The sequence below is a fragment of the Pipistrellus kuhlii genome, unplaced genomic scaffold (assembly GCF_014108245.1).
Source record: "Pipistrellus kuhlii isolate mPipKuh1 unplaced genomic scaffold, mPipKuh1.p scaffold_m20_p_9, whole genome shotgun sequence".
NCBI classification, from domain to species: Eukaryota; Metazoa; Chordata; class Mammalia; order Chiroptera; family Vespertilionidae; genus Pipistrellus; species Pipistrellus kuhlii.
Genome location: NW_023425595.1, coordinates 48,674,741 through 48,690,508, shown reverse-complemented (window position 1 = coordinate 48,690,508; position 15,768 = coordinate 48,674,741). Strand labels below are relative to the sequence as shown.

Below are 15,768 nucleotides of genomic sequence, written 5' to 3'. Positions count from 1 at the left end.
GTAACTAAATGGTAGCTCCTGTTAGCATATTACTGACCAAGTCCCCCCTGACGCCACTTCACCGCTGCTTTTTCCCTGTGGCGCAGGAAGGAGGCCCTCAGAAGTGAACAGGTGGCCTCAAGGTGTGGAGAGAAAGGCAAGAAGGAAACGGTAAGAGGCAGTAGCCTACAGGGGCCCCAACCCCTTCCCTGCCTTTGCCATAAAATAAGCACCTGTTCATTGAGAGATTGGCCACCTGCAGCAGAGCCAGTTCTACAGCTCTCAGGAAAACCAAAACCAAACCCTTTTCCTTCTGGGGGTGGAGAGAGGAGGAACTGAGAGGGCCTGCTGGGGGCTGGCCCTCTTGGTCAGGTGACAAAACCACACAAACCCAGAGCATTTTAGTTGTCTTCAGGTGAAAAGGTAGGTGGCCGTTCTTTTACACATTTGCCTATAGTTCTTATTGTGTGCTAGATCAGTACAGTGTATATGCTAACAGGAGCTACCATTTAGTTACTATATGGTGTGTGTGTGTGTGTGTGTGTGTGTGTGTAAAGCACATAACATACAATGTATGATCTCAATCCTCCCAATAACCCTAAGAAGTAGATTTTATTTGCTTGTTAATCCTCTCATTTTCCTTTTTTTTAATTTTTATTTTTTAAAGAAAGATTGGAAGGGAGTGAGAGAAAAGGAGAGGGGGGAGAGAGAGAGAGAGAGAGAGAGAGAGAGAGAGAGAGAGAGAGAGAGAGAGAGCGCTATGGGGGGAGAAACATTGATGTGAGAGAGACACATCATTGGTTGCCTCCTGCAACCAAGGTATTATTCTCCCTTGACTGGAACCCAACCCGAGAGGGGAGGGGAGGGGAGGAGGGGGTACCCTCCCATTGAGAACACCAGCCAGGGCTTAAGTAGGTTTTGTTAGTCTTCCTTTACAGATGAGGTACGGTGCCCAGCAGATTTTCAGCTTTGAAGTAGTAGATCTAAAACCCATCTTTTTGACTGAAAGCCCTGGATACCATTTAGCTGTGTGCCTCTTGAGGCTTTGCTGCTGGTCTGAGGTGGGGCATTGTGAATCTCATTCATTCATGCAAAGCTGAGCACGTGTGTGTGTGTGTGTGTGTGTGTGTGTGTGTGTGTGTGTGTGTGTGTAATGTACAAAAAAGCAAATCCAGGTCAGGCTAGCTTGAGGTTGAAGAGCCTACTTGTGTGGAGAGAGGCAAAAACCTCACTCATCGATCCACTCTGTTGCTCCCTCCGTAAGTATTGATGGCGCACCTCGGTATTCCAGGCAGGGCGCTGCGTTGGCCCCGGGAAAGAGAAGGGTGAGCGCGAGAGGCCAACGTGCTCCCGGCTTTACTGTTCCGTGGGCGGGCGAGGCATCCAGAGGAGCAGGAACTGCACCGATCGGCCCGGGGATGACTCCTGCCCCGGCAGCGCGGGAGCAGGGGCAGGAGACGCTGAGCAGCGCGGCGGTCGGGGCGGGCTCCCCGGAGGAGGTGGCGAGCCCGGGGCCGGGCGCGGGGACCCTCTCCAGGGAAGGGAGAGCCGGAGCCGGGGCCGGGCCGGGCGCCGGGCTGGCCCGGGAAGGGAAGACCAGGGCGGCGGGGCGGGGGCGGGGGCGGAGGCCCCGGGAGGGCGGCGGAGTTAGGGTTAGGGCGAGCAGATGCGGCTTCCCGGCGGCAGAGGGCGCCTGGCGCTGCGGCCCGGCGCTCCGGAGGCTGGAGCGCGGGCGCGGGGCGGAGAGGCGAGGCGAGGCGGCGGCGGCCACTGCCACGTCTTCCCGGCGGCGGCGGCGGCGCGGGAGGAGGTGAGCGGAGCCCGGGCGGCGGGGCGGGCGCAGGGAGCCGGCGCCGGGCGGGAGCGCGGGCGCCAGGACAGCGCGGGTCCCGCCCGCAGCGCCGGCCCCGCCGCCCGGCTGGCCGCGGAGGCCCGAGAGCCGAGCGGGTCCCGAGCGCAACTCGTGCGCGCCGGGCGCCGGGCGGGCCGGGGCCGGGGGGACGCGCGCCCTCCCGGCGGCGGCTCCGGCTCCGGGCGCGGGGTCCCTGCCGCCGCTGCGGGGCCCGGGCCGCGGCCGGAAAAAAGTTGGGGCTCTCGGCGAGCCCGCGTGGGCCGGGCGGGAAGTGCGGGTGCGGCGGACTGGGGTGTCGGGAGGACGCGGTGGGAGGTGGGGGGTGGGGAAGGGGGTCCCGGGCCGGAGGCGGGGCGGCTGGGTGCACGGGGTTTGGGGAGGCGGGGACGCGGGTGCTGGAGGCGGGGAGGAGCGGTGGCGTGCGCCCCGAGTCTCCGGGAGAGTGGAGGGGTGGGTGGCGGGGGCCCTGCGGGGAGACAGGGGGAGGCGCCGCGGGTGCGGGCCCTGGTGGTCGGCGAAGCAGCCGGCCGCGGGGCAGAGCGCAGGGGAGAGGGGAGTGCCTCCTCCTTGCCTGTTTGGGGACTGACCGGGAGAGAGGGTCTGGCTGAGAGTTGGGGACTCCTCCGGCGTCTGACGCCCCGATGGGGAGTTCCTATAAGAGGTGGGGGAGGGAGCTGAGCGTTGCTTCCTCCACCGCTTGGGTTGAGGGCCGCCCCTCCCCACTTGCCACATGCAGGGCTCTTGTCCTGGGGAAGTTGAGGAGGGACCCCTGAGTGGTTTAGGGGTTCCGAGGTGAGTAGGAGTGGGCTCCATGAAATCCTAACTGGAGCCGGAAGCTGGCTAACTCTCCCCCTCCTCCTTTCCCCCCACACAGCCCCCTCACTCCCTCTCCAGTACCGCCAAGGTCTGATTCCCTGGTTTGGGCCAGCCAGGCCCCCAAACCGAGCAGCACATCTGCTCACAGGGTGCCGAGTATCCCGAAGCGGGTATAAAACATGGCCTTTTACTCCTTTGCTGAGGTTGGTTATTTTAGAAATAAGTGGCTCTGGAGATGCTGGTTGCTTCATTAGAACACAATGTGGTGGCCCTCGACAGTGGAGATGACTCATGCCGGCTTCATTTTTTTCTTTCCCCAGAAAAAATTAAAGACACAAGTGTGCCAGGTCATTAGCAACAGTGATAGAGCTGGAGACCCACACCGAGGGGCTTTGGAGCTCTAGTCTAGTCCTCCATATAGGAGCAGGTATGTGACCTTGAATGAGTCACTAGCCCTCTCTGGACCTCAGTTTTCTTATCTATGAAATGGGGTATAAAGAAAGGTACAATCTGATAGTGGCAGGAGTAGGCTTCTAAGGAAACAGATCTTTGTCCTTGTGAGACTAGGTTAGTCACACAATCAATTTCAACCTATTCCTTTAAAGAGATTAGGATGGACTTAAAACAGATGAGAAGCAATAGTGCAAAAAAGCAAGACAAAACCAAAAACTAGTAACAATTGCTACTAGACTTAAGAGCGTGAATACCGTTCTCTTGCAGGCTGTCTTTACTGTAACGCTGTTTGTTGGAAAATAAATAATGTGCATTTCACTTGTGGATTTGAATTTTTGTGTTTGTGTGTTTGGGCCTTCCAGCCTGGAGGGGATGCACAGCTGGACTCGGCTGGTGCAGCCTTGCTTGAAGAACACCCCTAGGATATCTCATTGCCGTAGTACTGTACATTTCCTTCTGTCTGTCTGATGCTGGGATCCCAGGCCCTCGGCTTCTGTCATCTTTTTCTTTCTGGCTTAAAAAGTGGTGAGCTGATTCCTGTTGCACATAACCTTTCTGAATTTCTCGGGGTTCTTCTAGTGAGTGTAATTAATGGGCAAACAGTGCACTACATGCAGGACGTTAAAAATAGCTCCAGGTAATAACTGCCCACCTCATCCCTATTTTCAGACCTTCTGGGCAGCCTCTCACTAGAACTTCCGGGTCACCTGCTGGCCATCCAGATTTGGATACTCAGGGTCATCACAGAGTTGAAATGACATGGCCCAGGCAAACAGCACATTCATGATCAAGCCATGTTGCTGGAAGAAGAGGAGGAACTTTTGTATTTTATGACTGAATGCTCTTGTCCTTCTGTTTTCTTCCATTAGTAGCTTTCAGAATCCTTTTTGGATTTGGCCACATCACTTTCGGTCATTGTTTTTCGCCAGTGTCTTGGAAGCTGCAGTTAATGGTTATCTCAGAATTTGAGGGCATGGTAAAATTATATTCAATCCAACAAGTAAAGGTTTGATTAATTAGGGTGAATCTTTAAAATATCTGTTATACACACACAAGTACGTGTGTGTGTTTAAAATTTGCTTTAACGAAGGGCTGTTAAATTAATAAATGTCATGATGCTAATAATAGTTACCATTTGAGCCCCTACCATTTACCAGACAGTGTGTGAGAAAAAAAAAAAGTTCAAAGGGCATAGCTCTTACAGCTGGCTCACACAAGTTACTGTTGATCTTTGAAACTAAACAGCCTTTTATAATAGCGAACTAGGAATTCTTAGCTATCCTACAGGGTTGTGATATTCTACGAGGCAGTGTATATGGGGAACAACATGGAAACTGTGAAGTGCCCGCCAACCCAGGACCGTATTAACATAATAAGCATGTGTGGACACTGGAGGCTTATGAGTCCAAGGGTCTTGGAGTCTGGTGGGCCTGGGTACACATCCTGATCCCATCGCCTGCCCCCTCCGAGCCTGGTGTCTGCGTGTGTAAAGTCAGGGGATCGCCTGCCTTACCGTAAATGAGGTGCACCTGTGAGTGGCAGTGGGCGCTCAGTAAAGGGTGGCGCGCTCTCTGCCCACAGGCACTCGGGATAATGGCCTTGATTAAGTCTTCCAGGTGGAATTGTCCTCCAGGGAGAAAGGCTTTTAAAGTACACTTTTGTGCTTATGAATAATCCTTCCCACCTTCACCTTCCAATCCACCCCCCACCCCCCACCCCCCCACACACAGCGTGACTGGCAGGCCCTGCCAGCATCTAAAAAGGAGAGCACTGACCCACATCAGAAGCCACCCCTCCGTCATCGTTTCATTCTGGCTTAGGGCCTTTGAAGGTGAAGATGGATGTGGCTAGTTTCCCTTTGCCCATTTTGTGCCCTTCTCTCCTTTTTTTAAATTTGTTTTATGGGCAGGGAAAAGATACTGAATGTGGGGGGTTTCTAGCTGGAGGGGAGATATTGGGAGAGCTATAGGGGCGGGTGGGGTTAAGGATGGGGGTAGGGCAGGGCAGATAAGGGCTGGGAAGGAGATGGCAGAGTTGAACCTGACACAAGAGCTGGAAAGCTTGGCGTGGGAGAGATCTGATAGATGTAAGGTTTGGCTCAGTAAATGGGGCCACGTCACTTAGCACGGTAAGTCTCTCTTGTGGGGCCTTGGAGTTCTCATGCTACAGGCAGACTGTGACTTGTGGTGGCATCCTGAATGACTTTCCACAGCAAGTAGGATGCTGAAAAGGAAATTAAGATCCAAGAGGATGCTTGTGACTGGTGCCAGAATATCTCTGAGCCTTTATTAAGATTCAGTCAGTCCTTAAGAATACTTCTTAGTCCTCCGAAGATATTAATTAAGAAATAGATTTAAAAAAAAAATAGAAATGTGTTCTTTGTGAGCTGTTTGGGGGAAAAAAATGTAATCTTCCTAAATCTTTGGAACAAAGGGAGTCCAAACAAAACATCATAGGGTTGTATGTTTTAAAAGCATTTCCTCCCAAAGTGACACTCTCCGCCTCCCCCTCCTTCCCATTCTCCTCGTGCATTGTTTTGATAATGGGTTAATTTTGGCTTCTTTCGCATTTTGAAGGCCTAATTTTATTGTTTATGAAGGACCCTAATTTTTAGATCTCAATGTGCCTTCTTTTCTCTTGAGTAATTCACATTCATTCACTGTGAAGCAGCCATGCAGGTGGTGAGGAGCACAGAGCCAGAGCCAGGTCGGGGGTAGGCAGTGTGGAGCCCTCGGAGAGCTGGGCTCTCTACAACTTGGGTTTAATCCCCACAGCAGCTCTGGAGGACGACGATCGTGCCATCCCCAGGGCACAGAGGGGGGAATGGGCACAGAGACGCCAGTGTGCCCGCAGGGCCAGCAAGTGGTTCGTCCGAGTGCCAGCTAAGGTCTGTGTGACTCCAAAACCTGTGCAGGCAGTGGCCTGGCACATGCTGCCAGGGTTGCACTCTATGCTGTAGGCTGCGGGTTTCCCCTAAGGGAGAGAGGGTTTGATCTGTATTTTAGAAAGTTGGCTGGTGAGCGGTGTAGACTATGAAATGAGGAGAAATGAGTCCATGAGAGTAATTGGCATGAGAGATGACGAGGACTTGAACTTAAGACATTAAGATAGCGGGGAAAGCCGAGACCGGTTTGGCTCAGTGGATAGAGCGTCGGCCTGAAGACTGAAAGGTCCCGGGTTCCATTCGGTCAAGGGCATGTACCTTGGTTGCGGGCACATCCCCAGTAGGGGGTGTGCAAGAGCAGCTGATCGGTGACTCTCTCTCATCGATGTTTCTAACTATCTTCCTCTTTGTAAAAAATCAATAAAATAAATAATAATAATAAAAAAGACAGCAGGGATGGAGAAAGGGGGATGCGTTGGGATGGATAGCGCTTCGTGTCCCTCCCATCCCCCAGAATTGCAGATGCGAATAGTGTGGACTGAAAGCAATCTCTGCAGAAACCAAAGTCGCCTCCTCTGTTTTCCCGTATCTGGTGGAGCAGGTGCCTGAGTAAAACCTGAGTGCGCCTTCCCCACTTTTTGCTCACCCACTGGCCTTAACCATTTCTGCCTTTCAGGTTCCTCAGACCCCCGTTAGGAAATGCTGGTTTGAGCATTCAAACAAAGCGTTAGCATGGAAGGAAAAACACCCCCAAGGAAGAAAACTTCCCAGGTGTGGGTGGACCCAGCCTGTCCACTAGGGGGTGTGATCTGCAGTTTTGCCTGCTCCTCAAGCATTGACTGCCTCTAGGCAGGCCTGACCTGTAGGCACATAGCACGTGGGGCCTGGCTGGGGAAGGGAGGAGTGTCTGGAGAGTTCTCAGAGGTGACCAGCGCTTTGAGGAGGAGGTGGGACCACCCTCCCCTGAAGGGTGCAGCCTCGGTGGGGAGGCAGGCTGTACTTGGGTGAACCGGATTCAGAGCAAGGGGAGGAGATGATGAGTCCTGGTGGCTAATGCCCGTGCGTCCCCATCAGGATGTATGGTGGCCTTGTCAGTCATGTGCTGGTCTCATGCCCTCTACTCGAGTCAGTGCCAGACTTCGTTAGGAACTTGCATGGGCTTCTGTTTTCCCAAAGGCATAACTTGCACACCCTTCGGAGAGTTCGTGCTTCGCTTGGGGCAGTTGGTCAGGTTCCGGCTTTTTTGGGGGGCTTCATGCTCTTTGAAAGGAAGGTTACCTTTATCCCCAGGGTTACCTTCATTGGATTGCCTGCTTCCTGGCATCGCAGTCATAAGCCATCTCTGCGGTGAGCCACTGCAGAAGGCTCAGCTACACTACCTTTGCTGGATGGTACCCCCTTCCCTCCAAGATTTGACCTCTTTTCCTTGTCAGAAAGGCACCTCTTGGCAGCCCCCCAGCTGCAGATGGTGAAAGTGCCCAGTGGGTTTGGCTGGTGCTAACAGGGTACCTGTTTTACCGGGAGGAGCGTTCTTGCCTGGCCATGTCAGCTGTCTCGCCTGCCTCTTAAACATCATGGCCCAAGCCAGTGGTCGGCAAACTCATTAGTCAACAGAGCCAAATTATCAGCAGTACAACGATTGAAATTTCTTTTGAGAGCCAACTTTTTTAAACTCAAGCTTCTTCTAATGCCACTTCTTCAAAATACACTCGCCCAGGCCGTGGTGTTTTGTGGAAGAGCCACACTCAGGGGGCCAAAGAGCCGCATGTGGCTCATGAGCTGCAGCTTGCCCACCACGGTCCTAAGCAAAGCCCCTTGGTTTTTCTTTATCTTTTTGCTTCATGTTAGCTGTGTGTGTGTGTGTGTGTGTGTGTGTGTGTGTGTGTGTGTGTTTTAATTATTACTGGGAAACAAAAGAGATACTAATTAAATATTTGCGTCCACAGAAGTGCCTCTGCTGGCAAGCAGGAAGAATAGTTACATATTTCGCCAGGATACCATCGATTTATGTCTCCCTTTTCCACATTGTTGCTGTTTTGTTGGCAGAGCCATCTGATTTGATCAGTTTGGATGTCAGCAGCGAGTGTGAAGAGATCTCTGGGCTGTGTGCCCAAGTGGAGGGGACTCACATGATTTGGCCTCGGGGCTGCCAGTCTCGGCTGTGCCCACAGTCTGAGGAGCCTGGCACACACGCCTTTGTCCAAGAGGTGGCGTTTGGCCAGGTCTTTTCCTCGACTTTGCTGGAAGCAACTCTGCTGTTGGAAAGAGCATTCTCCCTTAATCCAGAAATCTCTTGCCATCTCAGTTCCTGCTTTGTGTTCCCCCGTCCTGTGGGGTGAAAGGCAGCATGTCCCAGGACAGGGAGTTTGGAGCTGTGCAGGTGCAGGGCAGGACAGGTTTGCAGCTTGCTCAGAGCCTTTCCAGAAGTGAAAGGCTCTCACCTTGCTCTCACCTCTCTCTTCTTCCCTGGTGATCCCAATCCTGCCTCTCACCGGTGGCTTCGAAACGGGACTCGAACTTGGTCAGTCACTCTTGGGAAGACCTGGGAGTGGGCACCACACTTGTTCAGATTGGTGTGATGATTTCACAGCAGGACAAGAACCCTGCTTTGGTGGTGGTGGTGGTTTTTAACCAGTTCATTTGCTTTAAAAAAAATGATAGAGATAATACATGAATGTAAACCCAACACCCCTACTCAAAGAGTACATAGTCGTGCATAGGAGAAAATGTAAAGTCCTCCTTCATCCAGTTCCCCTTCCCTCCACACCGCCTCCCTGCTGGGTTCTCAGAGGTGACCAGTGTGATGCATATCCTGAATTATCCGTCAGCCTGGATAGACACATGTACAGGTAGTTTTGTTTTGTTTGTAAGCATCCATCTGGTCGCATCACATAGATTATTTCGTTATTTTCTCTTTTCCCATTATATGCCTTGTAGATCTTTTCATGCATGTAACTCTTTTTATTTCTCTTTTGTCTAAAACATATTTTATAGTATAGATAGAGCACAACTCATGAGGCAGCCCCCCTCAAGAGACATCTGAGCTAACTCTCTGGCTTTGCTGTTACATCTTCCCACATACCTACTGTTACGCACACATGCACGCGCTTCTCAGAAGTGGAACTGGTGTGTCCAAGTTTCACACGTTTAAACCGTTCGATAGCAATACCCATGCTGTGCTCTCAAGGGCTGTACTGGTTCAAACGGCCAGGACTGTATGAGGTGGCCCGTTTGCTGTGGGCTGCCATTCAGTCTCGGGGAAGGACATGGGTTGAGGTGAGTAGGCATTTCACTGATTATGATTGAGGCCATGAGACTCGTCATTTGGCCTCTGGATCCTGGTGGGCGCTTCCATAGTAACCACAGAGAGTGCGGAGCTGAGCTCTCCAGGACCAAGGTGTGAGCATCCTGTTGCCAGGGTGACCCCCACGGCTCTGGAAGCAAGCGTTCCTGGCTTGCCATTCTCTTCGCTTCTCCCACAGGCTGGGCACGAGAATTCAGCACTGTAATTGGGGTGTAACCTGCCGGGTATTTCTGCCCACCTCTCCCTTGAGGAAGCATGCACGCGTAGGCAGCACATTGAGACGGTCCTGTGCTGCTGAGGCAGGGCTTCGAGACTTGGGGGCTGAGCTGGGAGAACACGGAAAGATCACTTGCTGGAAAATCAGCCCCTCTTGCCTCTGGAATAGCCTCCATGAATGGGGTGAAGCAAGGTTCTGTGCTCGGTGGGCCTTTCCTGTAGGGGTGTGGTGATCAGTGCCCGTCCCCTGGCTTGTTGGAATATTGTGCTGCTCTGCCCCTTAGCCAGCGTGCTTTGGGGAGAAGCCATGGTGTTCCAAGGGTTTGACCTGGTACAGAGGTATCTGGGGGCCCTCAGGAATAGCGTCCCCCCCTCCCTCGTCGTTCCTCCTCCCTCCTACTCCCCTGCCTCTGGCCATCCCTGCAGACTGAGCTGCCCAAGGGGTTCAGGGAAGCCCTGGCCTACCGGACGAGTGTCCTTTACCTGCCATTCAAGGGGCCCAGAGGAGAGAGTGATAGAGGATGCTCCAGGGTCAGGACCAGGGGGCTTCAGCTCCCACGGAGCACCTTATGGCTGTGGGATGTAAGCAACGTTCTTTTATCCCCTGGTCCTCCGAGTCCTCATCTGTAAGCCAGGAATAATAATAGTTCCAACCCCACAGGGCTGCTGTGAGGATTCGGACGGTGAGGTTTGTAACACACTCAGCATATTACTTAGGAAGGACTCAGTAATTATAAGTGATGGCTGCTCTTATTTGTAAATGTTCCTTTTTCCTTCATAAATGTTAAGTGCATGAATGCACATTACATTTGCTAAATATAAAACTGTCCATAATCGAGTACTGTTAAAGAAAGGAGGCCAGGAGGCCAGGAGGCCAGGAGACAAGAAGCTGACTTGGGTGGGTGGGGGCTGTGGGAGGAAGAGGGGTGAAGGGGAAGGTTTGGCAGGGAGCCTTGGGAGAGGAGGAGGGCAGGTCTGATGTTGTCTTCTCACAGTAGTCCGCCTGCTGTGAAACCCCAGGGATCTAAATGCATAGATCAAGAGTGCGGATCCCTAGTACAACTTATCCCTTTGGTTGGCGGGTAGGGGAGTGCTGAGCCAGGCCCTTTGAGGTGAAGTGCAGCCCCTGCCCCCGGCTGGCCCTTACCGACTGGAGACAGGGAGATGGGGGTCCGGGTCTCCTCACTCTGGGGGTTGGGATTCTTTCTCTCTTCTCCAGCTGCCACGTGCTGCCTGTTTCCAGACGTGGGGAAAAAACTAGTGTTAGGTGCTCTGCAAAGGTCTGCCTCCTGAGGGCTGAGCTGCCCAGTGGGTTAGGAGAGACTCTAGAATTGAGCACTTTAATTGGGGTGTAACCTGCCCGGGGTATTTCTGCCGACCTCTCCCCTGAGGAAGCAAGCACGTGTAGGCAGCACATTGAGACCCGTGGGATGAGGTCACAAGTACAGAAAAGTCAAGTCAGGCGAGGCAGGGCTGGCATTCAGAGTCAGGCCTGCCCTGCTGCAGAGCTCACGCTTGTACCTTCTACCTGGTTAGTTCCTAGCAGAGCTGCCTGGGTGGATGGTCCTGGTGGGTGTAGCAGTGCTGCCTAGGTGGGTGTTGCTAGCAGAGCTGCCTGTCTGGGTGGGTGTTGGTAGCAGTGCTGCCTGGTGGGTGTTGGTAGCAGTGCTGCCTGGGTGGGTGTTGGTAGCAGTGCTGTCTGGGTGGGTGTTGCTAGCAGTGCTGCCTGTCTGGGTGGGTGTTGGTAGCAGTGCTGCCTGTCTGGGTGGGTGTTGCTAGCAGTGCTGCCTGGGTGGTTGTTGGTAGCAGAGCTGTCTGGGTGGGTGTTGGTAGCAGAGCTGCCTGGGTGGTTGTTGGTAGCAGAGCTGCCTGGGTGGGTGTTGGTAGCAGTGCTGCCTGTCTGGGTGGGTGTTGGTAGCGGTGCTGCCTGTCTGGGTGGGTGTTGCTAGCAGTGCTGCCTGGTGGGTGTTGCTAGCAGAGCTGCCTGTCTGGATGGGTGTTGGTAGCAGTGCTGCCTGGTGGGTGTTGCTAGCAGAGCTGCCTGTCTGGGTGGGTGTTGCTAGCAGTGCTGCCTGGTGGGTGTTGGTAGCAGTGCTGCCTGGGTGGGTGTTGGTAGCAGTGCTGCCTGGGTGGGTGTTGGTAACGGTGCTGCCTGTCTGGATGGGTGTTGGTAGCAGTGCTGCCTGGGTGGGTGTTGCTAGCAGTGCTGCCTGTCTGGGTGGGTGTTGGTAGCAGTGCTGCCTGTCTGGGTGGGTGTTGCTAGCAGTGCTGCCTGGTGGGTGTTGCTAGCAGAGCTGCCTGTCTGGGTGGGTGTTGCTAGCAGTGCTGCCTGGTGGGTGTTGGTAGCAGTGCTGCCTGGGTGGGTGTTGGTAGCAGTGCTGCCTGGGTGGGTGTTGGTAGCGGTGCTGCCTGTCTGGGTGGGTGTTGGTAGCAGTGCTGCCTGGGTGGGTGTTGCTAGCAGTGCTGCCTGTCTGGGTGGGTGTTGGTAGCAGTGCTGCCTGTCGGGTGGGTGTTGGTAGCAGTGCTGCCTGGGTGGGTGTTGGTAGCAGTGCTGCCTGTCTGGGTGGGTGTTGGTAGCAGTGCTGCCTGTCTGGGTGGGTGTTGGTAGCAGTGCTGCCTGTCTGGGTGGGTGTTGGTAGCAGTGCTGCCTGTCTGGGTGGGTGTTGCTAGCAGTGCTGCCTGGTGGGTATTGGTAGCAGTGCTGCCTGTCTGGGTGGGTGTTGGTAGCAGTGCTGCCTGTCTGGGTGGGTGTTGGTAGCAGTGCTGCCTGTCTGGGTGGGTGTTGGTAGCAGTGCTGCCTGGGTGGGTGGGTGTTGGTAGCAGTGCTGTCTGGGTGGGTGTTGGTAGCAGTGCTGCCTGTCTGGGTGGGTGTTGGTAGCAGTGCTGTCTGGGTGGGTGTTGGTAGCAGTGCTGCCTGGGTGGGTGTTGGTAGCAGTGCTGCCTGTCTGGGTGGGTGTTGGTAGCAGTGCTGCCTGGGTGGGTGTTGCTAGCAGTGCCGCCTGTCTGGGTGGGTGTTGGTAGCAGTGCTGCCTGTCTGGGTGGGTGTTGGTAGCAGTGCTGCCTGGGTGGGTGTTGCTAGCAGTGCTGCCTGGGTGGGTATTGGTAGCCATTGCTGCCTGTCTGGGTGGGTGTTGGTAGCAGAGCTGCCTGGGTGGGTGTTGGTAGCAGTGCTGCCTGTCTGGGTGGGTGTTGGTAGCAGTGCTGCCTGTCTGGGTGGGTGTTGGTAGCAGTGCTGCCTGGGTGGGTGTTGGTAGCAGTGCTGCCTGTCTGGGTGGGTGTTGGTAGCAGTGCTGCCTGGGTGGGTGTTGCTAGCAGTGCTGCCTGGGTGGGTGTTATTAGCAGTGCTGTCTGGGTGGGTGTTGGTAGCAGAGCTGCCTGGGTGGTGTTACTAGCAGAGCCGACCCTGGGTTGAGACTATACTAGTCTCTTATGCCCCTCAGTGAGTAATGTCTGTGCATGTATTCATGTGCATGCATGTTTGTGTATGACAGCAAGTTCATTTGAAGTCCCTTACTTGTTTGCTGATGGTTTACCTACACGGGAGGTCTGAGAACCGCAGATTGAGTGTGGGGAAGGCTGTACCCAACACGGCCGAAGCTGGGCAGGCTGTGAGGTTCAGATGGGAGCAAGGATACCTTGCTGTTGGAGGCTGAGCCTGGTGGGGGAGCTTTTTGTCCGCGGTCCTGGGAGGAGCAGAGCCATGCAGCAAGGATGCAGGTGGGGCTTGGGCACACGGCAAGGCTTGCAGAGGACTGTGACATGAGTCCAGATGACGTGTGTGAGAATTCACTGTGCCCGTGAGAGAACGGTGGCCTGTGGTACGAGAGCTTTCCAAGTCGTGTGTGGTGAGTGCCCAGGGCACTGCCCTAAGGGTAAGTCAGTGGACAGAGGCCCGTCTTGGCCCCCAGGTCTGAGGCTTCTCAGAAGCAGCACCCACTGAACTTCCCAGAGAGCAGGTGGACTCACCTTGCAGTTGCAGACCCCGAGGCCCAGAGGTGCGATACTTGTTCAGGTCTCGGCCTCGTCGAGGGAGGGCTGAGCTGGCACCTGTCCTCCCTGTTTCCCACCCACAAATGCTAAGTGAACACTGAGTGGTGCTGCCCTGAGGAGCACGTAGTACCTGGAGGAGCTCAGTGTTATTTATCGAACAAACACCCAAAGTCCCATTTCAGTTCTGGTCCTGGCTCTTCTGTCTCTGAGCGGAGTTAGGCTCTCTGCCTCTCAGTTTTGCCCTTTGTAGAATGGGTATAGCACCCTGCCTCCCGCCTCATCTTATCCTCACTCACTCAGTACTTCATTTATCATTTACTTAGCGCCTAGACGTGTCCGATACTGCTGTGTTGGTCACGTGGTACTGCACAGAAGAAGGTCAGATCCGTGTCCTCTAGGGTTTGTTTTCTAGGGAGGGGCGACGGACAGTAAGCGAAAGTCACGGTGTGTGTGTTCATTTCCGAGGGCTCCCGTGACAAAGGGCCGCTCACCAGATGGCTTAAACCACAGAGGTTCTTTCTTTCCCTCCCGGTCTGGAGGCTCTGAGGGAGCATCTCCCAGGCCCCCCTCCTGGCTTCGGGTGCTGCGGCAGCCCTTGCTGTTCTCAGCTTGTGGGGGCCGAGCGCTGCTCTCCGCCTCGGTCATCGCATGGCCTTCTCCCTGGGTCTCTCTCTCTCTCTGATTGTCTTTTAAGGACCCCCTGTTCTTGGGTCAGGGGCCGCTCTATTCCATTGTGTCCTCACCTTAACTAGTCATGTCTGCAAAGGCCCTGTGCCCAAAGGAGGTCGCATCCCACGGCGGCAGGAGGGCATGGCTTTCCGGGGACACTGTTCAATCCAGCACCGGATGTGAGGTGGGGACGAAAAGCCGGGGTGGCGCCGGGGCAGAGGTGAGGTGGGAGGCACTGGGAGGTGGTCAGGGCAGGCCTTGCTCAGTGTTGGAGCTTCCATCTGGAGGAGGGGAGTGGGGACAAAGCTGCCTGTGGAGGGAGAGCATGGTAGGCAGAGGCCTTGAGGTGGGCACATGCTGGGATGGTGTAGGGACAGCGTGGTTGAAGTGTGTGTGTGTGTGTGTGTGTGTGTGTGTGTGTGTGTGTGTGTAGTGTGAGATATGAGGTTCTAGAGTTATGTGAGGGGGTCATGGGTCAAGAAGGTCCTTGCCAGTCTTTGAGAGGACGTTGGTGGGAGCTGTGAGCATGAATGGAAGTAGGACCGGCTCCTTTAGCATTTTTTTCCGTTCAGATGGCCATTCTGGCACTGTGCTTGCCCCGTAGATATTTTGTAACCACTGTTTCTCTGCAGTTTGTTGTTACTCCTCACCTGAGGATATTTTTTCCCCCCATTGCTTTTTAGAATGGAAGTGGGGATGGGGGGGGGGAGAGACAGAGAGAAACATCCATGTGAGAGAGACACATTGATTGGTTACCTCCCACTCGCATCCTGAATAGGGTCAGGGATCACGCCTGCGACCAAGGTATTATATGTGTACATGCCCTTAGCCAGGAATCAAACCCCTGACCCTTCAGTCCTTAGGCCAAAGCTCTAACCACTGAAACACATCGGCCAGGGTTGCTGTTTTTCTTAAAGGTTAGTGCTCAGTTGACTTTTTTTTTTAACTTAATCTTATTCTTTTGCTTAAAGTATTACGAAGAGTTGTACATATGTCTCCTTTTTTCCCCCATTGACCTTCCCCCAGCCTCTCCTAACCCCAGTATCTTGCATCCATTGGTTATGGTTATATGCATGCATTCAAGTCCTTCGTTGATCTCTTACACTTCCCACTCTCCCCCACCCCCCCCAACCCTCCCCAGCTTTCCCGCTGTAGTTTGACAGTCTGTTCGATGCTGCTCTACCTCTGTATATGTTTTTGTTCATCAGTTTAGAATGTTCTTTATAATCTATAAGTGAGTGAGATAATGTGATATTTTTCTTTCATTGACTGGCTTATTTCACTTAGCATAATGCTCTCCAGTTCTATCCATGCTGTTGCAAATGGTAAGAAGTCCTTTTACAGCAGTGTAGTATTCCATTGTGTAGATGTACCATAGTTTTCTAATCCACTCATCTGCCGATGGGCACTTAGGCTGTTTCCTAATTTTAGCTATTGTAAGTGAACATGGGGGTGCATATATCCTTTCTAATTTGGTGTTTCTGACTTCTTGGGATATATTCCTAGAAGTGGGATCCCTGGGTCAAATGGCAGTTCCATTTTTACAGTTGACCCTAAATCCACTACCCTTTTCTGTCCTCTCCCCTAGAATCTAGATGCCTTTCC

At 53.8% G+C, this 15,768-nt stretch overlaps 1 long non-coding RNA gene across 4 annotated transcripts in view; it reads left to right on the top strand.

Annotated features, from left to right (window-relative positions):
- Nucleotides 1–318: 318 nt before the first annotated feature.
- The window catches only part of LOC118712890, an 80,514-nt gene continuing 65,064 nt past the window's right edge, over nt 319–15,768 (top strand). Inside the window, exon 1 of one of the 4 annotated variants that reach the window (XR_006740821.1) lies at nt 319–402. This is a non-coding gene — a long non-coding RNA (uncharacterized LOC118712890). Of the gene's footprint in view, nt 403–1,837; nt 2,140–15,768 lie in introns of those variants that run through there. The other 3 variants (XR_006740820.1, XR_006740822.1, XR_004986151.2) reach the window with 3 other exon arrangements.